Genomic DNA, 26,843 nt, shown 5'->3' with positions numbered 1-26,843 from the left:
AAACTTTCCTGTTTTGTAATATTAAAGATTAAAATACTAAAACTCAGTTCGGCCGCACTGTTTTTCACTGTTCTTGAACAGTGAAATGACGGAAATGCCCTTTGTTTCTTCTCACTTCCAAGTTTTGTCGTTTGCTTGGTACAGCAAAATTCCGCTTTCACCCATCTTCACCACACGTCATTCATCGTTAACCCCTTGGTTTTGTTCCTTTTTCTCGATCATCCGTCCTTCTTCCGCTTCTTTCTTTGTTGGACATGCGTCCATCATCGGTGCGACTGGGTTTTCATCTCTTTGCCGTATGGTCTGCGCGTTGTCTGTCGCCACTCTCTGCTTCTCTTCAGGTTTTGCTCTTGCTTTTAGTTCTTCTTGAATCGTCTCTCATCGTTAATCTCTCTACTTCAACTGCGTCTTCTTCACTTTACTTTTGGGTTTTGTTTTTTAACTTAGCTAATCTATGATTCTCTTCGTGATGTAGGCTAGGAGAAGCGGCAGAATTTGATTCGGAGAATCGATTTCGTGTGGGTTGTGGAGAAGGACGAGAACAAGAAGCAGAAGAAGAGCTCGAAAGAGAGCGCCGCAACACAGTGGCAATGGCAGAGCATGGTGGAGAACTTGCAGCGGAGGAACCGATGAAATTGGCGTCTGGGTTTCGAATCGAATCCAACTACAAAGCCTGCACCATCCCCTACAGATTCCCCTCCGACAGTCCCCGCAAGCCCACGCCCACTGAGCTCTCCTGTTTCGACCTCTTCTACAACTCCACCCCCTCCTTCAAGTGATAATCCTCATCTTCTCCCCAACCTCCATCATAAACCTTAATTTCTTGGGTTTTTTGCTAATGGGTTTTATTGGTTTTCGGCGGGAAACGAGCTAAGTCTAACACTTCGGTTCCCGCTCCGGCCAGAGCTGAGAAATTTGCTCAAAGGTTTTTTTTAATTATTTGAGAGAAGTTTATTATGCATGTCAGTTCTTAGCTTGCTGGGGGACATGGTGGTGGGTTTGCTTGCTGCCATTGGTGCACTGTCTGGAGCTTGATTCAATGGTAGTGCCTTCCCTTTTTAGATTCTATGTTGCTACTTTGATGATGCATGTGTTTTTGTGAATGACCTGTGTTATACTGTTGCAAACTTGATTTCACCCATTATATTTCTATTGTTTCATGAGATTATAATTTTGGGTTTTCTAAGATTTATGCTCTCTTTTTGGGGTTGCCAAGATGGTATCTTTATTTTTCTATAATTAGTTGTATTAATTTTGCCTAATTTAGGTAATTACAGATGTGGTTTATGTTCTTATGTAAAAGATGAGTTTTTGAAACCAGAAGTTATTGTTGCATTGATGCTTAATTTGATGCCTTTAGATTTAATTAGTTATGAATCCATCCATGTTCCTAATCAGTGATTCATTCTTTTTCTTTTCAACATGAGTAGGCCAGAATTTTCTATAACCATTGAATGAGCATGGTTCCTTATAATCTCTCCGGGCCCGGAAGGTGTGGATAATTGTGACTTGCCACCAGTTATCCCCCTTCCGATTGTCCCATGATCAACCTCTACCTTATGATAACGCGATAACAACGTCGATGTTCTTTGCTGTGTTTTGATGGCAGTTTTGTTTGTTTCACACATGTATTTGGAAATAATAAGGCTATGACTGCTGTTGGTGATTTAAGAGATTCCAGAGTGCTTCCGAGAGATCATATTTTGTTGCATATTTTGTGTATTACTCCTATATATATATATATATATATATCATGTATTTGTAGGCTAATCGGAATTTGAAGCAATGTCAGCACACGACATGTTTGACAATTATGTACCCCGTCATGTATTTCCAAACAGTTATTCCTTAATTTAAAATTTTTAATTTTGTGCAGGCGCGAGGGCGATGCGTATTTTTAAAAGATCTTCAAGGTGTACATGCGCAATGACAAATTTCTGCATTCTTTTGATTCAAATAAGGAGGGGAATTTTGAATACAGTTTTCAATTCAAATTGTATGTGGAGTGTGTTGTTTGTTGTTTTTTTTTTTTTTTGGTTTCTTTTTCATACAATTATCATCATTCTGCTCGAGTTTGAGTAGTTTGTGTCCAACTTTTGTGTTGTACTTTCTGTTGACAATGATCTCATTGTTTCTGATGTGGGACAAGGTTTGAAGTTAGAGAGACCAAGAACTGGGTTGCAGTACTACTACTCTTGCTGAGGTCTATTTCAGTTCCTCTCTACTTTCTCTCTGAGGAAGAGAACTTTGGCCGGGGGGTTAGGAGTAAAGCATCCCGAGGTTGGCGTATCTCGTTGGGCGTGGGGAAGCATTGGGAACCCCAATTTCTTTCTTCGGAGCCGTTTCTTTTCCCGTCCCCTTAGGCCGGACAGAGGTCTGAGGAAAGCCCCGGAAAGGTGGGCTTCACCTTATTCTCCGGACAAACACGATTTTATATGATTTTATCTTATTAAAAAAATTTTGGCATCCAAAAAGCTCTTCATAACTTGCTTTTTTTATGTCTATCAATCTATCTATCTTCACATTTATCTATTAGAATAGACTTAAACCACTTACTACTTGATTATAAGGCTATTTCCTTTAGCACTTATTTGTGGTAATGATCCATGTGGTTTCACCAATGAACTCACATCCTTGGATGGCAAGAGGACTCAATAGAGCTCAGTATATAACTCAAAATCCATTCTACAAACACATCCTTTTTTTCCCTTATTGAACATAAGGATGTAAGTAGATTTGGATATAAATGTAAATACATTTTAATATACTCCGCACGTTAAACACGGTTTCAAAACCCGCAACATTGCGTGGGCTGAATTGCTAGTTATATATACTAAAACTCAGTATCCTTAATACTGTTCATTAACAATGAACTCCCCAGAATGCCCCAAAATTGCTCTTGGATGTACGGGTTTTCCACTTTTTGGCCAGTGAAATGGCGACATTGCCCTCGGTGGCCACACGTCTATCATCGTCGATCTTTCTCCTTCGATTTCTTCGTTGCTTTTTCTTTCTGTTTGTTTCTCTCTCTCCATCCTCACCTTCTGCAAATTGTCGAACGTTTTTTCTCTTCCACGCCGGTGTTGTTCTTGGTGTCCACCATTTGCAACTTTCTCCGTTCGATTATTCACCTTCGTTTTTCTTCCGAAAAATTGCTCGATTCTTGAACGGTGGAAGGGCTACAGATTTCTGCCTTTTTCAATTCGATTGAAATTAGTTTTTTGCTTGCATAGTTTAACGTGTTCTGGTGATTTTTGCATTTTTTCGGCATACGTGATTTCGTTTTTTAGGTGGTTCTCAATTGGATTCCACAGTAAAACCCAGAAACTTAGAGGTATGAAAATTTCTTTTTTTTTAGATTCTTAATTTATTTTCATTGTTAATTTCTTATTTATTTTCAGTTTTAATTCCTGAATAAATTATTATTTTTTATAAACCTACTGATGCGATGAAAGTTAAGCACTCAAATTAAACCTTCTTGTTGTCAAATTGTAGTATAAATGCAAGTAGGGATCGTTCTAAACCGAGGATTATGAGGGCTTGCTAAAACCTCTGAACTAACTCAAAAACATAAAAACAAAGTTAAAAACGTTTGAATAGACTCAAAGGACTCAAAACAGGTTCACAATACTCAAAACATCTTAAAAACACTCAAAATTGCCTAAAAACACAAACTAGGCAGTTTCTGACTCTAACACAACTTCGGACGAAATTTGGGTTTTGACTTGACTCAAAACACTCTAAAACACAAACAAAACCGAAATTTAACACTTTGAAACAAGAAAGTAAAATGGGGATTTTGGTTTTGATGAATTTGAAACAAACAAACAAGTTATAAAACTAGGCAGATTGTAAGACAAATTTGAGGAATACGATGATGGATGGATTAGTTAGAGGTCCGTTCTTCACACATGACACACTTGTACATAAATCGATTTCCAATTGCTTTTCAATAAACTATGATGCTCAACACGCCAGATTAACCGTGATGCACAAATTAACCCTCAGATTTTCCTTTACTCATTGAGTTGGATGAATGCATGCAACAACCCAAATCATTCTCTAAAAGTCCCTATATGAATGCATAATAGAGAAACAATCAGAGATCATTACGTTCAATGAAAATCATAAGTGTTGAGGAGACAATTATAACTATGAATGCATGATACATTTGCCAAGAATTCAATTAACGCGATTGTGATAAACAATCTTCACTACTCATGAATATAAACTTGTAACGATTAGGTGAAACTCATTTATATTCTAGCATCTAATTCATGCATGAACTAAGTATGCATCCTTAATACACATACAATAATCAGTTATGAATAAAATAGATAATTGAATTGCAATCACAACTTACCAAATCACAATTGGAAGAAATCAACTCATATCTCAAGCATGTTCATGGCTTCAAACTTCCCCCAAACTAAATAGGGGTTTAGCCACTTATAGTTGCAACAAAATCAGAAGATAACAAAGTAGACATTGAAAGCAAGAACGAAGTACACCTAAAACGCTCCAATCTTCAAGCTTGAAACGCTAAGGACCTTCTTTTTCACCACCTTGTTGCGGCACAAGAAAGGGGAGTGGCTAAATGGAGGTCATGGCAAGGGATGAAAGTGTAAGTGTATGGAGTTGTGAGATGTGAAAATGTAGTGTCTTTGGATGGAGATGGAATCCTTTAGGAAGGGGAATGGTGGATGTATTTATAGGCTAGGGAGATGATAGTGTATGTTGTGGTAATTAGTGGATGTAATGGGTGTAGTGGATGGATGTTGTGATAATGAGTGGATGTAATGGGTGTAGTGGGTGAGTGTTGTGGTAATGAGTGGATGTAATGAGTGTAGTGGGTGAGTGTTGTAATGAGTGGATGTAATGGGTATAGTGGGTGAGTGTTGTAATGAGTGGATGTAATGGGTGTAGTGGGTTGTGGTAATGAGTAGATGTAATGAGTGTAGTGAGTTGTGGTAATGAGTGGATGTAATGGGTGTAGTGGGTGAATATTGTAATGAATAGATGTAATGGGTGTAGTGGGTGATTGTTTCTAGCCTCTTTTGACTTCAAATTCGTCCATCCATCTTGCTCCATACAAAAGCTATTCAATCTTGGCGAAAAACTGCTCCAAATTACTCCAAATTGCACTTTCTTGCCAACTTTGCCACTAGGACCTACAAGCACACGAAAATAACTTAAAACACTCTTATAAACAATAACTAACTAAGTAAGTGCAAGAAAACATGTTAACTAAGTCGTATAAATATGCTCCTATCAAATTCCCCCACACTTAGCTTTTGCTAGTCCTCAAGCAAAATAAAGAAAACAAAACACAACCTAAACCTTCCAACGTTTGCCTCAGGGATTTCCAACGCACATGACATGTTAAAAATCATTATTCCCATAGATTTTAGTTATCTTCACACTTGAGCACATACTTAATCATAGTCACCACTTACTAGTTCACATTTAATCAATTAAAACGATGTTTTGAATGTAGTAACATGCCTTAGAGAATTTGCTCAATTCCTTACAAGATACTCTCTATTTTCACACATTTTCTGACTATACACCCTACACTAGTTATATGTGAGAAGATTGATGTAAACATGAAAACGAACACTCAGATATATGTATAATAAAGAAAGCAATTTTCTGGAGTTATTAAGCATGTTTAGATGTTTAGATATGATCTCATGAATGGAATGCTACTACTTAGATTCAAGAACCAGTGACATCATATGCTTAAACCAATTCCAAACTCTACATATTGAAATGCATAATACTCAAGATAAAGTTAAGGGTTGTAACGGGGTTTAAAGGTAATGTCTAACAAAGAAAGGATATGAATAACAAATGTTCTGAAAGCAATAGCAAGCAAATTAATGAAATAGACACTTGGAATTCACTTAATAATGCAGAAATTAACTTTTAAACACAAATGGAAGATTCAAGCAACACTTAGGGCCGAATTCAATGTTTTGGACCATTTCTTCAACAAACAACACTTTAGAGCTCTTTTTTCACATATTTTTCAACTTTTTTTCACTCTTTTCACAACTTTTCTTCTTTTCATTCTATTTTCCACGAATGTTTCTTTTTTTCTTTTTCTTTTCTACCCGTGCCTTATTAAGGACTTTGGCGCGCGCACACACACACACAAGAATCACTTCCCCCACATTTGTTTTTCTGCAAAAGTTCAACAAAAAGAATTCCTTCTAAATTATGTTTTACTATGCTTTAAGAACAAGGGTATGGATGGTCCTAATCTAGGCTAGGTGAGGATAGTGTGGGTTAATAAAGAACATAGGCTACAAAAGGCTCAACGAGGTTAAATTTAAACACATAATGAAATAGGACACGACAATTTGGCTATGGTGGTCACAACACAACTTCATCTTGAATATGTGTTGAGCAAAAATTGTACATAATATGTAAACAAATTATTCACTCGACATAATTTCACCCTCATTCATTTTTCCGAAGAGGGTTTTATTAATTCAAGTTCGACCCATTCTAGGCTACGCGCCTATTAATTACAACCTTTCTTTTTGGGAAAGAAATACCCTTTGATTCCAATTCGAATAAAATGTAACTTGAGGATTTTGGTGTTTGTTTGATTTTGTGATTACACCTAGGCTAAACCCTAGATTGCCTACGTACCCTCTTGAGGGATCAAGTCACTCGTAGTTCATGGTGTTTGGGTTTTGATGCCTTGTGCAGTTTCAGCTTGTGCGGGTGAGGACTTTAAACCATTGGAGCGTTTTGATGCCTTGTGCAGTTTTAGCTCATGCGGACGAGGAGCATTTGAAAATTTAATAAGGCTTCGTGCAATTTGAGACTTTTTTTTGGCTTTGTGCCATTTGAGACTTTGATACGGCTTCGTGTCCTTTGAAACTTTTCTTCGGCTTCGTGCCATTTTGGTATTTGATAGCAGGAGTGAATTTAGTTTATATAAACCAGGGATTTGTTTCGGTTTCGCGGTTGTGTCTAAAACTTAATATTAGACTGCCTACGTATCCTTAACGGAATCAAACCGGCGTAGTTCGTTAATTTTGAGACTCATCGCGGCTTTGTGCCATTTGATATTTTTGACTTTTCTTCGGCTCCGTGCCTTTTGTATACTTGAATTTTGGAGCGGCTTTGTGCCGTTAAATAAAATTTGATGGACATTCTTGATGAATAGTCAATCAAACTTGTAAAAGTGAGTTTGGATCAATGTATTGAACCTCTCTTTTTATAGAGCCATTTTCCATGGTGGGATTTTAATTTTCCATACCTTTTTTGCCTACACCTTCCTTCCTTTTGTACGCTTGTAATTGGGTACAAATAGGTGATCATGTCTATTGATTTAGTGATGGGCATTTTAAAAAATTTCGTGTGGTGAGATTCATCCCACATGGTCTGGGAAAGGTTGATCAACATAAATTGGTCTGGTGCATTTTCTTTGAGGGTCCCACGCAAGCAACATTCTCAATTAATTTGAGAATTTTGTTCACAACCAACTTCTTGTTTTTTGCCCTTTTTTATGTACTTTTCTTTTGAATTGTCAACCCCTGGAACTTTGACCCACTTTGGATTTTCAAGCCTCCTGACAACAAGCTTTACTCCTCCATTTTTTTTATGTGACTTTAAAGCTTTTCTCTTCTTCTTCACGTGGCCAATTTTCCATATGAGTTGCTGATTTCAGTTAGCATTTCCCCTCTCTCTTTTTATATTCTTCTTTGAACTTTTCAAACCCATTTAAACATGGGATTTCAAACCCATCCGACCTAAACTTATGACCAATCTGACATCAAGCCTTACACTTCTTTATTTGACTTTAAAGGTCTCCAAGTTCTAATGGGACTTCTAATTTCAATTGACCTTACTTTTCCTTTATATGAGCAGACTCCCACGTGATGAACATAACTATTTCTTTGTTCCTCTTTTTCCTGGAACGTCTTTGAAGAATGGAGCAATAGTAACGTGTCAAATTCTTTGGTGATCTTATGAAGGACAGGTTTTTTAGGACATGGTCTCCATACTTCTTGTTCTCAGAGCCAAAATTGATAAACTCTTATATGAATAAAACAAATGAAAAGACATTGGTTTTCTTCTCTTTAGTTAATCTCCATGTAGAGCAATATTCCTATTTTATTCGGGGAGTATTTTATTTGTAGCGGAACTCCATCTTTTTCTTTTCCTTGCTGGATGCTTTGTCTTTTATGACTTTCCCTCTTTTAGTAACTCATACTTCTATAGCATGACCACAGATAGCACCTGCACCATCTTCTTTTCCCTAGCAACTCAAACAGCAGCCTGCACCATTTTTTGGTGCTCTATGTGGGCAGCACATCCTTCCCTTCCAAGGCGATTGTTTTCCCTTGACTTCAAGACAACGACGGCGGCGGTCAAGTTGCTCCTTTGTAGAGTTTCAGTGGCAAGTGAACTGAGGCGATACAAATAATGGAGATGGGTTGGTTGTTGTCTTTCTTCTCTGCAACCTTATTCCTCCATACTTGAAGCTTATTGTTACTTTCTTTGAAAAAATGGCTTGCAAATGGGAAGTCTACGTGATTTTCTTCAAGTTCTTGCTTTGTAGGTGTTTTACTTTGCTTTTGCTGCACCATTTTCCTTCATTGAATTTGATGCAAACTCTCCAAGCATCTTCAGTTTCTCTTTAATAGGCAGGGACCACTTCTAATTCTTCCACGCCAAGCTATTGCAATCACCGGGAGAGACCATGATAAACTGATTTTGGAGGGCATCAGTTGAAGGGTGTTGATGATGGCGAAGGATTGTAGAAAAGTCGAAGGTGTCAGCAACATGGCAGCGGTGGATGTTGGTCCCTTCCTTCATTGACGCGGCTTCCTTCGGGTTCTTTTGGTTTTATGCGACACGGCATCACCAAACCCATCGCATTCAAGCCGCATAATGCATGGATTTCTTCTGGAAGACCACCACTATGCAACATTGCATCATCAAATCTATTTCCTTCAAGTTGCATAGTGCACGGACTTCATCTGGAAAATCACCGGAGATGACGGTTGGAGACGTGGTACGATTGCCACTTATGTTTGGGTTTTTGTTTAACATCGACGGTTGCTAGCATAAATTGTTGTTGCCAACTAAGGTTTTTAACAACAACATTTGCCTGCAAAATGAATTTACTGGAGAGAAAATGAAGAGAAAAGAAACATAGTTTTGTACCTTCTGATTGTTGCTTGTAGTTTGCTTCTCAATCGCTGGTAATGGAATTACTTCGTCTTCTCTTCCGCAGTACTTCGTTGCTTCTTTCCTCTCAATTTCTCTCGTAATTTCTGCAGAGTCTCTCCTCCCTTTTTTCCATTCGTTACTTGCTGCAGGTGATGCTTTTTTATAGGCATCTTAGGAAAGCTCTACAATTTGTTACGTGGGGGAAGTTGGAGGCCATGACCTCCTGCCACTTTTACTTAACCTCTCCCACTAACTTATGCAGTTTTTTTTTTCACGCCCTGCAGAGAAGGAGGTTTCTGTGTTGAACGTTTTCTTCCCCTTTTTGTAGGAAGAAAATTCATATTTTATTTTTCTATTTGTTTATTTCTGGATGTTGTTTTATATGTAAGGCCCATCCTCATCTTTTGGGCTGGATTACATTTTGTTTTTGCCTTGTAGTTTGGCCCCAATTTACATGGACTATTTTTTATATGTCATTTGTTTTTATTGTTCAACAATATGTGTTATGCAAATCAATAGCATGCTTTGAATGAAATAGGCATGAGTTTTAGCATTTGGAACTAAATGATGAAACGCCTTCTAAGTAGCAACCAAGCAAAGAATAATGAGATCATGCAACGACTTTAGAAAACAATAGTGCACAGATTATTAACTTTCCAAATAAACGTTTAGGCTCAAGTCTCACAAGGTTGTAGCGTTCATTTGAGTTCCTTCCTTCAAGCATGTTACAAAAATTGATTTTTCTTTTACGATTACATGTGAATTCATAAATTATAACCACAACCAAGCATACACCAAAGAGTAAATCAAACTTTCATCCATGTTTATTATTCTCTTAATAGCCATGCAATTAAAAACCAAATCCTTATCATTGTGTTGGAAGGTACCCTAAGACACAAACAAACATACAAAAACAACTATTTTTGGGTTTTTTAAAACAATTTTTCCAATTTTTATGAGATTTTCGGATTTTTAAGTCAAAATACACTAAAACACCATGTGGTAGCTTCTTTGGAAGTACATCAGCAGTGGAAGACGAGTACTCGAGAGCAATACCATGTAAGCAATCAGGAAAGGGTTTCAGGCAATTGGTTTCAGATCGGAAGGTTAATACCAAGTGCTGGCTGATTGCTCTCCTTCTCCTTGTTCTACAGGTTAGAACAAAGACAAGGAAAAAGACATGGAGAATGCATGATATGAGATACTCTTGCTTTCTGCCTTCATGATATGAAATACTTTTGCTCTTGATAACTGGCTTGCAGAGGTATCCCAGGGGATGTGGAGCACTGAGTGACTCGAGAGGCTTTGTTGGGAATGCATTTTTGGAGATGAAGAATGGTTAAGTATGTCTGCCTTGCTATGGAGGGTGAATGTTGACATTTTTAGGAACTTTTTTATAACAGGTAGATGCACTATTCGTTCACTCGTGTCGGCAACTATTGAGTGATTGATCAGTATAGCTTCACGTGCTTTCTTCTTCATCAGAAATCTTTGACAAATTGCCCGTAATTTTCGCAAAGTTGACTGTGCATGTGACAGATGCTGACGAGGCCGAAAAAGACTGGCGCCTCTTCGATATCTGAGATCGACGCTTTGACAAATTTTCCATAATTTCTGCAAAGCCGAGCGTGCATGTGAGGTGCTGACGAGGCTGAAAAAAACTGGCCCCTCTTCAATATCTGAGATCGGCGCTTTGATAAATTGCCCGTGATTTCCACAAAGCTGATTTTGTGTGTGACGGGTGCTAACGAAGCTGAAAAAGACTGGCGCCTCTTCGATATCTGAGATCGGCACTTCGACAAATTGCCCGTGATTTCCGCAAAGCTGAGTTTCCGTGTGACGGGTGCTGACGAAGCTGAAACTTAGAGGTATGAAAATTTCATTTTTTTTAGATTCTTAATTTATTTTCATTGTTAATTTCTGATTTATTTTCAGTGTTAATTCCTGAATAAATTATTATTTTTTATAAACTTACTGATGCGATAAAAGTTAAGCATTCAAATTAAACCCTCTTGTTGTCAAATTGTAGTATAAATGCAAGTAGAGATCGTTCTAAACCGGGGATTAGGAGGGCTTGCTAAAACCTCTAAACTAACTTAAAAACATAAAAACAAAGTTAAAAACGTTTGAATAGACTCAAATGACTCAAAACAGGTTCACAAGACTCAAAACAACTTAAAAACACTCAAAATTGCCTAAAAACACAAACTAGGCAGTTTCTGACTCTAACACAACTTTGGACGAAATTTGGGTTTTAACTTGACTCAAAACACTCTAAAACACAAACAAAACCGAAATTTAACACTTTGAAACAAGAAAGTAAAAGGGGGATTTTGGTTTTGATGAATTTGAAACAAACAAACAAGTTATAAAACTAGGCAAATTGTAAGACAAATTTGAGGAATACGATGATGGATGGATTAGTTAGAGGTCCGTTCTTCACACATGACACACTTGTACATAAATCGATTTCCAATTGCTTTTCAATAAACTATGATGCTCAACACGCCAGATTAACCGTGATGCACAAATTAACCCTCAGATTTTCCTTTACTCATTGAGTTGGATGAATGCATGCAACAACCCAAATCATTCTTTAAAAGTCCCCTATATGAATGCATAATAGAGATACAATCAGAGATCATTACGTTGAATAAAAATCATAAGTGTTGACGAGGCAATTATAACTATGAATGCATGATACATTTGCCAAGAATTCAATTAACGCGATTGTGATAAACAATTTTCATTACTCATGAATATAAACTTGTAACGATTAGGTGAAACTCATTTATATTCTAGCATCTAATTCATGCATGAAACTAAGTATGCATCCTTAATAAACATACAAGAATCAGTTATGAATAAAATAGATAATTGAATTGCAATCACAACTTATCAAATCACAATTGGAAGAAATCAATTCATATCTCAAGCATGTTCATGGCTTCAAACTTCCCCCTAACTAAATATGGGTTTAGCCACTTATAGTTGCAATAAAATTAGAAAATAACAAAGTAGACATTGAAAGCAAGAACGAAGTACACCTAAAATGCTCCAATCTTCAAGCTTGAAACGCTAAGACCTTCTTTTTCACCACCTTGTTGCGGCACAAGAAAGGGGAATGGCTAAATGGAGGTCACGGCAAGGGATGAAAGTGTAAGTGTATGGAGTTGTGAGATGTGAAAATGTAGTGTCTTTGGATGGAGATGGAATCCTTTAGGAAGGGGAATGGTGGATGTATTTATAGGCTAGGGAGAGGATAGTGTATGTTGTGGTAATTAGTGGATGTAATGGGTGTAGTGGATAAATGTTGTGGTAACGAGTGGATGTAATGGGTGTAGTGGGTTGTGATAATGAGTGGATGTAATGGGTGTAGTGGGTGAGTGTTGTAATGAATAGATGTAATGGGTGTAGTGGGTTGTGGTAATGAGTGGATGTAATGGGTGTAGTGGGTGAGTGTTGTAATGAGCGGATGTAATGGGTGTAGTGGGTTGTGGTAATGAGTGGATGTAATGGGTGAATGTTGTAATGAATGGATGTAATGGGTGTAGTGGGTGAGTGTTTCTAGCCTCTTTTGACTTCAAATTCGTCCATCCATCTTGCTCCATGCATAAGCTATCCAATTTTGGCAAAAAACTGCTCCAAATTGCTCCAAATTGCTCCAAATTGCTCCAAATTGCACTTTCTTGCCAACTTTGCCATTAGAACCTACATACACACGAAAATAGCTTAAAACACTCTTATAAGCAATAACTAACTAAGTAAATGCAAGAAAACATGTTAACTAAGTCGCATAAATATGCTCCTATCACCTACTTAGAATCTGATCTGGGTTTTGCTTCGATTCCATAGTAAAAACCTTGAAACTTAAACGCATGAGGCACCTCCACGCCTCCAATCTGCTGATGTTAGAGCGCTCACCACATGTTCGTCATTAATCCTCAAACAGTCAAACCCACTTCTCTCTCCGTCTTCCTCTCCGTATGCGTTTGCATTGTCGCACAATCTGCATGTCATTAGAAACTACTTGAGCAGCCGCAATCTCAGGTAATTTACTCTTTTGTGCGTATTGGGTTGGTGAATTATTGATAAAATCTGAAATGACTGAATTTGATTTGGGTTTTGCATGTTTGTAGTTTTTAAAATTATGGTTTGTTTTTTGGACTGGAATTTGGATTATACATGGTTTAAAAAAAATTCAAACATATATGATTTGAGTTTAATTCAGGAAAATTATTATCTATGTTGTATATTTCCAAACTCTTATTGGTTGAATATACTCATTGGTTGAAGCCTGAAAGTAAAAGACTGCTCCAAGGCAAGGGAGAAGTGTCGCTTCATCAGTAATGGGAAACTTTCTTGAAATAATGGTGTCAATGACCCTGAGTTGGTCTGTTTTGGTTTTGGTTATTTTTTTTCAATTGGTTTGGGAATTTTTTTTATGTTTGGAGTTCTTTTGCTGAAATATTGTTTTCAATTCATCTGGAATTCAGTTTATGTTATGGGTTGTCATGTTTCTGCATTTAATTTGGTGTTTGAATGTTTATGTTGCAGTTGTCATTGATTTTCTTAAAGAATTAATCCAAGTGATGATGCCATTTTTTATATATGTTTAAATGTTAACACTTTACATATTTTCAGTTTCTAAACAATGAGATAACGCAACTGTTCAAAGTGCTTTATCATTAAGGTGAGTGATTTTTGTTTTTTGCTTTTAGCCTTTTGTGATTAAGAAAGTTTAGTCATTTGTTTACTAACTTATTAATTGGTGAGAAGATGAAACATTTTGCTGCTGGTTGCTAACAAAGTAATACAATCTCACAAAAGAGTTTTTGTATTTTTTAATTTGTTTGCTTTAATTATGTACTGTTTTTTTATAAAAAATAATTCGTATATAGTGTTTTTGTTATCCACCATGAATGTACAGGTGTACCCAAAACCCGCTTCAAGATCAAGGTTTCTGTTCTTTGTTTGATTCTTGGAATTGAATATAAAGATTAGATTTTTAGATACCTATTATCTTAATTTTCATATGTTTTCCAATTGTATTGTGGAATAAATCAGATTTGATGATGTGGGTGTGGGGTACTAGATTTTAGTTAAGATCATGAATTGGTGGTTCTGATTTGAATCACAAAGTGATATTGTTCGTGGTGGAATTTTCCCGTGGGGGATGTTTCCTGTCCCACGAGCACACAGCTTCCCGAGAGGTTTGGCGTTGGTTGAGGGCTGCTATCGGGCTTCTGCTTCGCTGTCGGGCTTTGTCGGGCAAGTCTCGTCGGGCAAGACTCTTCGGGCAAGGCTCGTCGGGCAAGGCTAAAAGAGAAAGACAGAGTTAACTTTGAGAGGTGCCTATGTGGGGCCTTAGGTGTAGGCTTTGAGGCTCACAATCAAGGTTAACTTTTAGGTGCTCAGGCGTGCCACTGCCATCTTCAGTATGGCAGATGTAAAATGGATGTCAAGTTTTAGTTGTATATATGTATATATCCAAGGAACCGTATTAGTTATAACCGGGTGCCTTTGTGGGGCCTTAGGTGTAGGCCTTGAGGCTTCCCATTAATAACTAAACCAGTGCTTGCACACATCATAGTTATTCTCATGACTGTAGGAGCTTTATAACCATTATATTTCTGATTACCCGAGTCTGAGAGGTAGAACGAACCCAAATGGGTGCCTTTGTGGGGCCTTAGGTGTAGGCCTTGAGGCTTCCCATCAGAATTCGTTCTTATACTAAGACTCTCTAGATCGCAGAACCGAATGAACCCAAATGGGTACCTTTGTGAGGCCTTAGGTGTAGGCCTTGAAGCTTCCCATCAGAATTCATTCCATGTTCTAGCGTTCTATGATAATCATGATATAATAGAAACAAAACTAAAGGTTAGATCGATTACTTGCGCCCCAAGTAACTTCGAACTTCTCGTTTATCAAGGATTGTCGTGGATGGGTTAAGTCCACATAAGGTTCTTTTTTATGCCTTGAGGCCAAGGACTTTTAACTGATCAGATTTACATGCCCGAAGGCTTAGCACTCGGATCTGGTTTGAACACTGAAGATATATTCAAATCGGATCCAAGTACTGAGAAAGCCTATTAATAGTCATTTTGCTAGAAATAACTTGAATATAACTAGAAGTATACAGCATATTTCTAGGCTAATGAATGAGAAGACAAAAAACATAGAAGGTCGGGCAACGTTTAACCTTATCGGGCAAGGTTGCTCGTCCTGCAGGTTCCTATCTTTGTGGTTTAAGGGTTTGAAAGCTTTAGAGAGAGAGAGTTTTACAAGAAATGAATCGATACTACAACAAGGTTGAACAGGGTAGCAGAGCTATGACAGGGGTTTAAGAGAAGGTTTATCCCGAGAGGGATGAAGGCTTGGGCTGACTACAGCTTTGTTTTGAAGGCAAATCTGACTTTGGGCAGAGTTTGTGCTTGCATTTGTTTGTTTGATTGAGTGTCTTTCTTCCTGATTTTTCCTTCTCCTTATATAGACAACTCAGCTTGGCTTCCCGTAACAACCTCTTTGCCCGCATGCGGTTTGGAAGGTGATGACTCATCAACTTTTTTACATGTATTGCCACCATAAAGTACTTTATGGGCTGTGTAGCTGGTCAGTCTATACCACTTGGCCTTTGGGTAAGTGAGCAAGTGGCCTTCATGAGCTGCACCAAGTCAGGAAAGGTTTTATCTGTTTTTCTGAATTTCGGCTAGGCTTCGGCTCCAGGCCCCCTTTTGGGCCAATCCCTTTCTTGAGCCCAAAGTTTAAGTTTTGATCCAAACAGTGCCCCCTTCAGTTAATGTTTAGGTTGGAATCCCAAGCGCCATCATTGATTGAATATCCGCATGCGTGTATATCAATCTTGTGGAATTTGTGTTTTATAGACAAGATTGAGGTGAACCTGTGCCCCTTGCTCTTCTCACGACCTTTGAATTGTCCTCTGGGCCTTATAAATTCTAACTTAGAATTTCTTCTGTCAAGCCATCAAATCCTTTTCAGCCTCCTCTTCCATCTTCCTCGAGCGTTCTTGTATTCTTTGAAAAACTGAGAAATGGATTCCTTAAGCTCTGAGTGTGGTTTCTTAAAACTTCATTTTCGTGAGAAAAAGGGTTTTCATTAAATGACTGCTATCTCCAACACCTTTGGTTGAACATCCCGCTATCTCCAACACCCTTGGTCAGGCGGTTTCCTCTTGAAGGCTTGTCTTCCTGCTTGTTGCGGTGATAAGTCAGGCTTCACCATCACTTATGGTGATAGTTCTGTCGGAGGATCCTCTACCAGGCACATGTTGGCCGCACAACCTGATCACCTGATTGGACTCCATTCCTGAAGATATCGGAAAACCAGCTGAAAGTATCACTATATCCAGAGAGAATTAAATGTAAAACGTAGGAATTGAATCTGTTGTTAATTTCACCAATTTGTCGAAATGAAAGAAATATTATTTTAGCAACTCTTGTCTTTCTGTTTTCTTTGAATGGATGATGAATAAACACTGCACATTAGATCCCCGAAGCCTGCTTTACTTTGCCCCCTCCTCAATGTAACAATCTCTAACATCCCATAATGTAGGACAATACTTCTTCAAGAATTTAACATTAATGGGATGCTTCTGCCCATTTCCTTCAAGGTCCGCCAGGTAGTATCCTCCTTTATCCAATACGTGACTAATAATGAACGGACCCTCCCATGTTGGGCTCCACTTTCCAAAACCCCGAAGCTGAGCTCCTAGCGGGAGGACTGCCTTCCATACTAAGTCTCATTCTTTGAAAGACTTCATCTTTACCTTTTTGTTATAGGCTCGGGCAATGGCCTTCTTTCCTTCCTGAATCTGGTTCAAGGCTTCAATTCGGGCTACGTCCAAGTCTTCAATTCCTTGACACATGGCCTCGATGTATTCTTCACTATATAACCCAAATTGGTTTTGAATTCTAACAGAACTGACATTGATCTCCATGGGGAGTACTGCATCTTGCCTGAAAGTTAAAGAATAAGGAGTTGTCCCCGTTCCTGCCCTCTTGGAAGTTCTGTATGCCCATAAAGTATTCCCCAACTTTTCATGCCATTTCTCTGGACTATCTATCACCATTCTTTTGATAATTTTGACCAGGATCTTGTTGCTGGCCTCTGCCTGGCCATTTGATTGAAGATAGTATGGACTGGACTGGATCATTTTTATTTTGTACTTGCTTGCAAACTCCTCAACTTCTTTTGAAATAAAAGATGGCCCACGATCCGTTACTATAGTCTCGGGCACCCCATATCTGTATAGAATCTTGGTCTCGATAAAGTTCTTGACCACAACTGAAGTTATGGATTTTATAGCCGATGCTTCCACCCACTTGGTGAAGTAATCCGTTGCTACAATTATAAAAGTATGCCCTTTACTCGAAGCTGGATAGATTTGCCCGATGAAGTCCATTGCCCATCCTCTGAAAGGCTAAGGCTTGACTACTGGATTTAAAGGCACCGAGGGCACATGCTGGAAAGGTCCGTGTCTCTGACATTCTTCACAACCTCGGGCATAAGACTTGCAATCTTTCTCCATATCGGGCCAGAAATAACCGTACCTTCTAAGCAACCATCTCATCTTTGTCCCAGCCTGATGTGCTCCACATATACCTTCATGTACTTTGGCCATTACTCTCATGGATTCTTCTTGGCCTAAGCATTTTAATAACAACCCATCTGGAGTTTTCCTTAGCAGGTTCTTTGCCCACAAGACATATTTGATTGCTTGCTGTCTATTCTTCTTGCTTGTAGGCAAAGAGGGATCCTTCAAATGATGAATGATGGGCGATCTCCAATCTTCTATCTCGGTTATATCTAGAACCATTATATCCAGACTGAATCCCCTTTTCTAGGATAGAAGGAAGGTTTCTTCTTTGGATCTCGACATCTACCCCATATTTCCTCTCCTGTATTGGCACTCCTGAGGCTAGTTGGGCCATCTCATTGGCTGCTAAGTTGAATCCTCTGGGAACATGATTGACTGATATCTCAGAATCCCAGAAACTCAACAACTGTGCAGCTGCCAAGTAATATCCTGCCATAGTGATATGTCTGCACTTGAATTCACCATTTAGTTGGTTTATTACTAATTCTGAGTCACCAAAGACCTCTACCTCTGCTGCCCCCAAATCCATTAGGATTTCCAAACCAATTATTAGGGCCTCATACTCTGCCAGATTGTTAGTATTCCCGTGGTAGTCTAGGAGAAATGAGTAATAATGATAAACCCCATGAGGGTTTACAATCACTATCCCAGCTCCTGAAGCCTTCTGAGTATGAGATCCATCGAAATACAATTTCCACGGAGTGATCCAAAGACCAGCTACTCTTCTTATCTCTTGCCGGACCCAGTCTTCTCTGCCCGAAATATCTTTTCTTGGCGGGATCCAAATGTTAGTAACCTTCAGGCTTCCCGGGATATTGATCACCTCACTTTGAGATTCTTGATGCTCGGTCAGGAAGTCAGCAATTGCTTGGCCTTTGACTGCCCTTTGGGGTACATATTGGAAACTGAACTCTGACAATGCTAGGATCCAATTCCCAATCCTTCCTGTTAGCATTGGCTTTGACAACATGTATTTGATCACATCTGTTTTGGCAATAATGTGTATGTGACAGGGTAACATGTAATGCCTTAGCTTGCTAGCAGTAAAATATAGAGCCAAGCATAATCTTTCTACTGGGGAATATCTTGTCTCCACCTCGGTCCGAATTCTACTGAGGTAGTATACGGCATGTTCCTTCCCACCTTCATTATTCTGGGCTAGCAAACTCCCAATTGATTTTTCTGAAGCAGAGATATACAGCTTCAAGGGCTTTCCCCTTTGAGGTGGCACCAACACCGGTGGAGAAGTTAAATAGGTTTTGATGCTGTCAAATGCCTGTTGGTGTGGTGGTCCCCACTCAAAGTTTTCTTTATCTTTCAACTTTAGCAGAGGAGTTAGCGGCTGGATCTTGCCCGCTAAATTGGCAATGAATCTCCTCAGGAAGTTAATTTTGCCTAGTAGCCTATAGAGTTGCACCTTATTGGTGGGTGAAGGTGACTCCATTATTGCCCGAGATTTGTTCTTGTCCACTTCTACACCTCTCTGATGCACCAGAAATCCCAAGAAGTTGCCCGCTCTCACTCCAAATGCGCACTTCTTCGGATTCATCTTCAATTTGTGGATCCTCATCCTTGTCAATGCTTGCTTGAGGTCTACCAGATGCTGCTCTTCTGTCTTAGATTTTACCACGATGTCATCAATATAAACTTCCATGCTCTGGCCAATCAGATCGTGAAATATGGCATTCATTGCCCTTTGGTAGGTTGCACCAGCATTCTTGAGCCCGAATGGCATGACCAGATATTCGTATGCCCCTACATGACCGGGACAACGAAAAGCTGTTTTATGTATATCTTCTGGAGCCATTTTTATCTGATTATATCCGGCATTTCCATCCATAAAGGATAAGACTTTATGCTTTGTCACTGCATCTATGGATAAATCGGCCATGGGCATGGGATACTCATCTTTTGGTGTGGCACTATTAATATTTCTGTAATCAACACAACATCGTACTGCTTTTGTTACAGCTTTTAAAACGGGTACAATATTGGCTAGCCACTCCACATACTTGGCTGGTCTAATAAAGCCAGCTTTCACCAGCCTTTCAATCTCTTCTTTGACCTTTTCTTCTATCTCCTTTGACATCCTTCGTGGTGCTTGCTTGACAGGTTTATATCCCTCCTTGATGGGCATTCTATGTTCCACCAAGGTTGAATCTAATCCTGGCATTTCAGTGTAATGCCAAGCAAAACAATCTTTAAATTCTTGTAAAAGGGAGACAATCCTTGCCCGATCATCATCCTCCAATAACCCACTGATTTGTATTGGTCTCGGATCTTCCTTTGTTCCTAGATCAATAACTTCCAGGGGATCCTGGACTTCTGGTGGTGGCTTATCTGGTTCTGCACACAAAAATTCGACCAGTTCCGGGTTTTCGAGCAAGTCGTCTAGCCCATCTAGGTCATATATGCATTCGGCCATTTGAATGGCCCTATCCAGTTCTTCTCCGCAAGATCCTTCCTTGCTTTCATGCTGGCTAGTTGAAGCTTCCTCCTGCCATTCCCGCTCTTCCTTATCTAAAAGCTCCCTCTCTTGCCTTCTTCCCTTCCCATACACCAACAGTCTTTTAATCAGGGATCTGACTGCCATTACCTGATCTTTCTTCTTTTGTTCAATCATTTATGGTGTAGGGAATTTGGGAGGATACAAGGTCTATCCCACTCTTCTTGAGTAAAGAGCATTCCTTGTTCCAAAAGCTTTTGGGCCGTCACCTTGGTAGGGCGGTCGTTCTGATCAGCTCCTGAACACTTCAAGATTCCTACATTAGGGTTGTAAAAACTTGCTTCTGCAACATTAGCTGTGGGGAGAAATGGTTGTGACTCGGCCTCTACCATCTCCCAAAAGCCTGGTCCTTATATGCCCGCTTCATGATAAATAGCCACTTGTTGATGAAGAGTGGAGGGTATGGCTAGACTCTGATGGATCCAATCTCTTCCGAGTAGGGCCCCATAAGCAGAGGTGCAGTCCGCCACAAAGAATGCCAACATTATCTGTTTAGATCCCAAGTCTACTTCTAAAGGAAATATCCTATGAGTCTTGGTGATAGCGCCTGAGAAGCTAGAGACTGTGAGATCTGTGGGAATAAGATCCTCTGTACTTCTTCCCATTTTCCTTATCTGCTTGGCTGGTAACACGTTAACAGCTGCTCCCCCATCAACCAAAATTCTTTTGAATGACACACCTTCCAAATGCGCTGTAACGTATATGGGTTTTAAGTGATTGACCATTGAGATGTTCGGGCGGCTAAACACCATCTCGTCTGTGTAAATCCTTAGAGGACCCCCTTTTGGCGCCTCCGAGGATTCAGCTTTGTCCGATTCTCCTTTTTCGGCCATCTCTACATTGACATGTGCCATCATTGGCTCAGTCGTCAAGTAATCACCCTCCATAGTAGCGGGCTGATCAGGTTTGGCGCCAAACGTGACGGATAATACATAGGCCATGTTAATATGGAAATTACTAGGCTCGAGCATATCTTCTTTCTTGCTTCCCATCTGATCCATGAATTCGTCCAACCAGACCATCGCATCGGCTGGAAGTAGAGGTTCTGGTGCCCCCTCTTGTTGATTCATGCCTGCATGCAGTGTTTGCTTTGGAACTTCGCCAAAAGGATCCACCAATGGCAGAGAAGGTGGTTTCCTTTCAGATGAAACAGTTCCAACGCAAGTAGGCTCTGGCTTCCACCCGGGGGTTGGCACCATGACCAGATATTCTTGAGCTTTCTCAATATTCTATACTTCCCATGGTGTTGGCTCTGCGGCACATGATTTCCCTCGCCTTCTGTTTTACTGTTGGCCCTTTCTACCTCTTTCTTGCTTCTCCAGCGGAGCTGGCTACTTCCCCCAGATGTTGTTTTCTCTAACTTTTGATTTTTGGAGGCTTTGGATGTTGTGGGGGTTTTTAGAGAATTCATGTATGCTTTATGCTGCCTTTGAACCCTCCTGATCATGGAAGCTCCCATTGGTTTGGTAGGTTGTCCGTTCTTTCCGACTACGTACCATTTTCGCTCGAGCTGGGCAGGATTTCCTTTTCTGACAGGATTTGTTACCCCATCGATCCTCTTGATTTCCCCTCCCATCTGGCCATACTGAGGATGATCTGCACCTCTCCGTACTTTGGCCTCCATATCTTCTGCCTCTTCAGAAGCCTCATGGTTTCGAAATACTTTTGACAAAGCTTTGGGCTGGGAATCACCTCCTAATCGTTGAAAAACGCTTCGGGAAGTATCTTTTATTGTTGCCTGCTTGATCTTTTCGCGGGCTTTTCTTCTTTCATCTTCTTCCTTCCTCCTGATCAGTTCTTGATCAATGAGAACTCCAGCCGGGGGAATTTCGAGCTCACATTCACATTGGCACTTGCTACACATAACCATCCCCTTGATTATGGCCGCTTTTGGATATTCGGGCGATGTGATCACCCCTCCTGTAGGTTTTTTTAGCCAATATTTCCTCATCTGGTTCCTTTGTAAGTTTTCCTTTCCTTTTTTCAGCCCATGCCACATTGATCATATTTATAGGGGCCTTTGAAAAGGGAAATGCTGGTTTGTCCACCACCACCTTATCTGGCTGGCTAGTCTTAAGTCTCTTTCCCTCGGGCAGAACCAAGTTTGTTTCATCTTTAGAGCCTGTGGAGGCTTTCTCTAATCTGTGTAACATTTGCAACAATGTGGTTTACAAATCTTCTGGCATTTTCGTCATATATCTCCTGATAAAAAAGATGTCCCACTGGGCGTGCCAAAACTATGTTCGTGGTGGAATTTTCCCGTGGGGGATGTTTCCTGTCCGACGAGCACACACCTCTCCGAGAGGTTTGGCGTCGGTTGAAGGCTGCTATCGGGCTTCTGCTTTGCTGTCAGGCTTTGTCGGGCAAGACTCTTCAGACAAGGCTCGTCGGGCAAGGCTGAAAGAGAAGGACATAGTTAACTTTGAGAGGTGCCTTTGTGGGGCCTTAGGTGTAGGCCTTGAGGCTCACAATCAAGGTTAACTTTTAGATGCTCAGGCGTGCCACTGCCATCTTCAGTATGGCAGATGTAAAATGGATGTCGAGTTTTAGTTGTATATATGTATATATCCAAGGAACCGTATTAGTTATAACCGGGTGCCTTTGTGGGGCCTTAAGTGTAGGCCTTGAGGCTTCCCATTAATAACTAAACCAGTGCTTGCACACATCATATTTATTCTCATGACTGTAGGAGCTTTATAACCATTATATTTCTGATTACCTGAGTCTGAGAGGTAGAACGAACCCAAATGGGTGCCTTTGTGGGGCCTTAGGTGTAGGCCCTGAGGCTTCCCATCAGAATTCATTCCATGTTCTAGCGTTCTATGATAATCATGATATAATAGAAACAAAACTAAAGGTTAGATCGATTACTTGCGCCCCAAGTAACTTCGGACTTCTCGTTTATCAAGGATTGTCGTGGATGGGTTAAATCCACATAAGGTTCTTTTTTATGCCTTGAGGCCAAGGACTTTTAACTGATCAGATTTACATGCCCGAAGGCTTAGCACTTGGATATGGTTTGAACACTGAAGATATATTCAAATCGGATCCAAGTACTGAGAAAGCCTATTAATAGTCATTTTGCTAGAAATAACTTGAATATAACTGGAAGTATACAACATATTTCTAGGCTAATGAATGAGAAGACAAAAAGCATAGAAGGTCGGGCAACGTTTAACCTTATCGGGCAAGGTTGCTCGTCCTGTAGGTTCCTATCTTTGTGGTTTAAGGGTCTGAAAGCTTTAGAGAGAGAGAGAGAGTTTTACAAGAAATGAATCGATACTACAGCAAGGTTGAACAGGGTAGCAGAGCTATGACAGGGGTTTAAGAGAAGGTTTATCCCGAGAGGGATGAAGGCTTGGGCTGACTACAACTTTGGTTTGAAGGCAAATCTGACTTTGGGTAGAGTTTGTGCTTGCATTTGTTTGTTTGATTGAGTGTCCTTATTCCTGATTTTTCCTTCTCCTTACATAGACAACTCAGCTTGGCTTCCCGTAGCAGCCTCTTTGCCTGCATGCGGTTTGGAAGGTGATGACTCATCAGCTTTTTTACATGTATTGCCACCATAAAGTACTTTATGGGCTGTGTAGCTGGTCAGTCTATACCACTTGGCCTTTGGGTAGGTGAGCAAGTGGCCTTCATGAGCTGCACCAAGTCAGGAAAGGCTTTATCTGTTTTTCTGAATTTCAGCTGGGCTTCGACTCCAGGCCCCCTTTTGGGCCAATCCCTTTCTTGAGCCCAAAGTTCAAGTTTTGATCCAAACAGATATTGAACAACTTTTGTCATCTTTATCAATGTAAATGAAACAATACCCCTAATATATTTTGAATGTAAATAGCCTAGTGGTTCGTAATTTTTTGTAAGTAGGTACTACCATAAGTTGTAGAAACTACCTAAATGGTATGCGTTGATCTAATCTTTTTTGCATGTATATAAAATCAAATCTATGATTTTTAGTATGTGGGTGTTTCCATTTACTAAAATGGCATCAAATGCAGACTTGATTGTGCTGATGAAAGTGAGAGCATCAACTCACATTATCTGAGCTCTCAGCTCAAGTAACTCCTCAGTTCCATATGTTTTTTATTTTTTGATATCTAAGTGGTTGACATGGTTTTGGACCATTAGATCATGTGACTTTACATTTACGATTATATTGTTTCTAACTATTTATTAAATGTAATTGGAGAAATTGTTTCTTTAATCTCCTCATACTATGAGATTTCAAAGTTGAATCTGCTTGCTTTCGATCTTTCAGAACAAATTCTCTTTATAAAGTAACAAAACAAAAATATTTCTTGATGAAATAAAGTTGTTTACTTTATTGAGATGATCAATTGATCATGCCCTATTGGTTCTAAGCATAAATATACCAAAATGGATTTTCAATTTTCCATTTTACATATTTATTGGTTCAAATTTAAATGTCATTGTAAACTTAGACATCTGTTCATTACACTAAATTCGAGTTTATAGTTTTTTCAAACATATTTATCTATACAAAGTCGAATTTCTAGTTATATATACTAAAACCCAGTTGGGTTCCGGCACTGTTCATTCATAGTCTGAGGACGGAAATGCCGTCCAAATAATTGTCTTAGCTGGGTTTCTCTCGGTTTCTGTACAGTGAAAGGGCTGTTTTGCCCTTTTGATTCCATGCGTCCATCATCCGTGGATGTTTTGGCTTTAGTTATTCTGGATTTTTCTTTTGCTTTCGGCTATTCTCTCTCGCATATCTCCAGCTGCTTTGTTTCTCACTGTCTGTTTTTCTCCGCCTTCGCTTCTTTTTTCTTCATAGTCTTGCTTAGTTGTTCTTCGATTAGTAGTTGTAGTTGTTAGTTTCTCTGCTTTTTTGGTTCGATTCCAATAATTTTTTGGGTTTTTGGTTCTTTGGATCCGGGTTTTCCAAGTAAGTTTACTGTATATTACCACACGTGGTTTCAATTTTCCATGTTTTTTTGGATGCTTTTTGTTATTATCTCATGGGCTTTGCTTTTTTATTTCAGAAATTTTGTGCCCATCTTAGGTTTGCTTCGAACTTGGTTACGACCGATCTAATCCAGCGTTTTTGGGTGAGCTTTGCATATTTATCAGCTTATATGGTTTGATCTTTTGTTTTTAGTTGGATCATTTTTTGTGCGTGTCTGATGCGTTTTGTTTTCCAGATTCGTCCCTTTCAGATTTTTGGATTTTCGATTCTGATTCTTGGAACTCTCTGTGCTAAAGGTATATAAATGTATTATTTATTTTTTCCTTTGTTTTCTTTGCGGATGAAATTTTTATTTATTTTTGGTGATTTGGGACCTTTTTTGTGCGTGTTTGGGTTGTTAATTGGTAATGCATATTTTCTCTTGCTGATTTTTGTGCTTGGAATTTTATTTAAATCCATAGCTTCTTTTTATTTGACTTGCTGTGATGGTTATGCTTGCTTCATAAGCGGGTGATAAAATTGGAAGAGTGATATCTACGTTATTTTGGATTTGTCAGAGTGATGGGTAAGTTTTCATATGTAGTGTAGGGTCAAGTTTAATAATCATTAATGCAATTTGGTATATGTCTAGTGGAAACGCTATCAAATTGTAGATAGACAGTTTGTTGGTGCAGGGGGGTTGGAAAGGTATTTGTTAGCAAAATTGTTTGGGTAATTAGGCATGTGTGTAGGATCGTTTGAAATATAGCTTTTTGACAGATGAGGTTTCCAAGTTATGATGGTTGCGTTTAGAAAGAGATAGGTTTAGTTAGCAATTCCCACAGCTATTCTTTAACATGAGTTGAGTGGGATTCTGCTTTTCTTTAACATTTCATGCTTTATGGTTTTTGTGCTTTGGTTAATAACTCTTCACATGTTTTGTTCTTCTTTTTAGTTTTGTTCACAGGTGGTGTCCGCGTTAATGTAATTAGAGTTAATCATGCCATACCACTAACTGATGTCAGTCGGTTGTGTTAATGCTGTATTTAGTGTGTTTTCGGTTGTGAAGGTTGATTGATATATCAGTTTGTTTCAGTGCCTCTGTTTTCTTCTGTAAGTGACATATTGTAGGTGTTTTCAATCTCAGTTGGTTTGGTTGGTCAAGGCATTAATATTTTGTAGATTAGGACTTCCATTTTTTTTCTTGGTCCGTTTTTTCTTTCTTATTTATGAAGTGCTTTGATGTGTGGATGCCATCTGTACTTGAAAAGGACTGATGTTGTAATTGGCTTCGTATTGATTTAAAAATGTTGGTTTACAAGCAAATGAGAGGTGTTCATTTCGGTTTGAGTGATGGCTTCATATACTGATTTTTTGGAATTTTTGGTCTTTGCAGGGTTTTCTGGCTGATGAAATACCTTTACCATCACTCTCCACGTATAGTTATCTTTATGTTTTTCTATTTCCAAATTATGTATACTGGATTTTAAAGGCATATAAACTTAAATTGGTATTACTTGGCAGGAGGCTCCTGCTTATTTTCGAACCTGGAGCAGTCATATGTAGAACCTACTAGGTTATGCATGCTCAATCCATTGTGTCTATAAAATGATTAA

At 39.2% G+C, this 26,843-nt stretch overlaps 1 long non-coding RNA gene across 1 annotated transcript; it reads left to right on the top strand.

The window, feature by feature from the left end:
• Window positions 1–235: 235 nt before the first annotated feature.
• LOC126616898 (uncharacterized) lies at window positions 236–26,843 on the top strand. Its single transcript, XR_007621285.1, has 9 exons — window positions 236–341; window positions 476–1,042; window positions 1,877–1,996; window positions 2,150–2,203; window positions 24,317–24,376; window positions 25,325–25,390; window positions 25,484–25,544; window positions 26,624–26,664; window positions 26,752–26,843. It is a non-coding gene; the product is annotated as an uncharacterized LOC126616898 (long non-coding RNA).

The sequence above is a fragment of the Malus sylvestris genome, chromosome 3, assembly GCF_916048215.2.
Source record: "Malus sylvestris chromosome 3, drMalSylv7.2, whole genome shotgun sequence".
NCBI lineage: Eukaryota > Viridiplantae > Streptophyta > Magnoliopsida > Rosales > Rosaceae > Malus > Malus sylvestris.
This window is presented reverse-complemented; position numbering and strand designations above follow the sequence as displayed.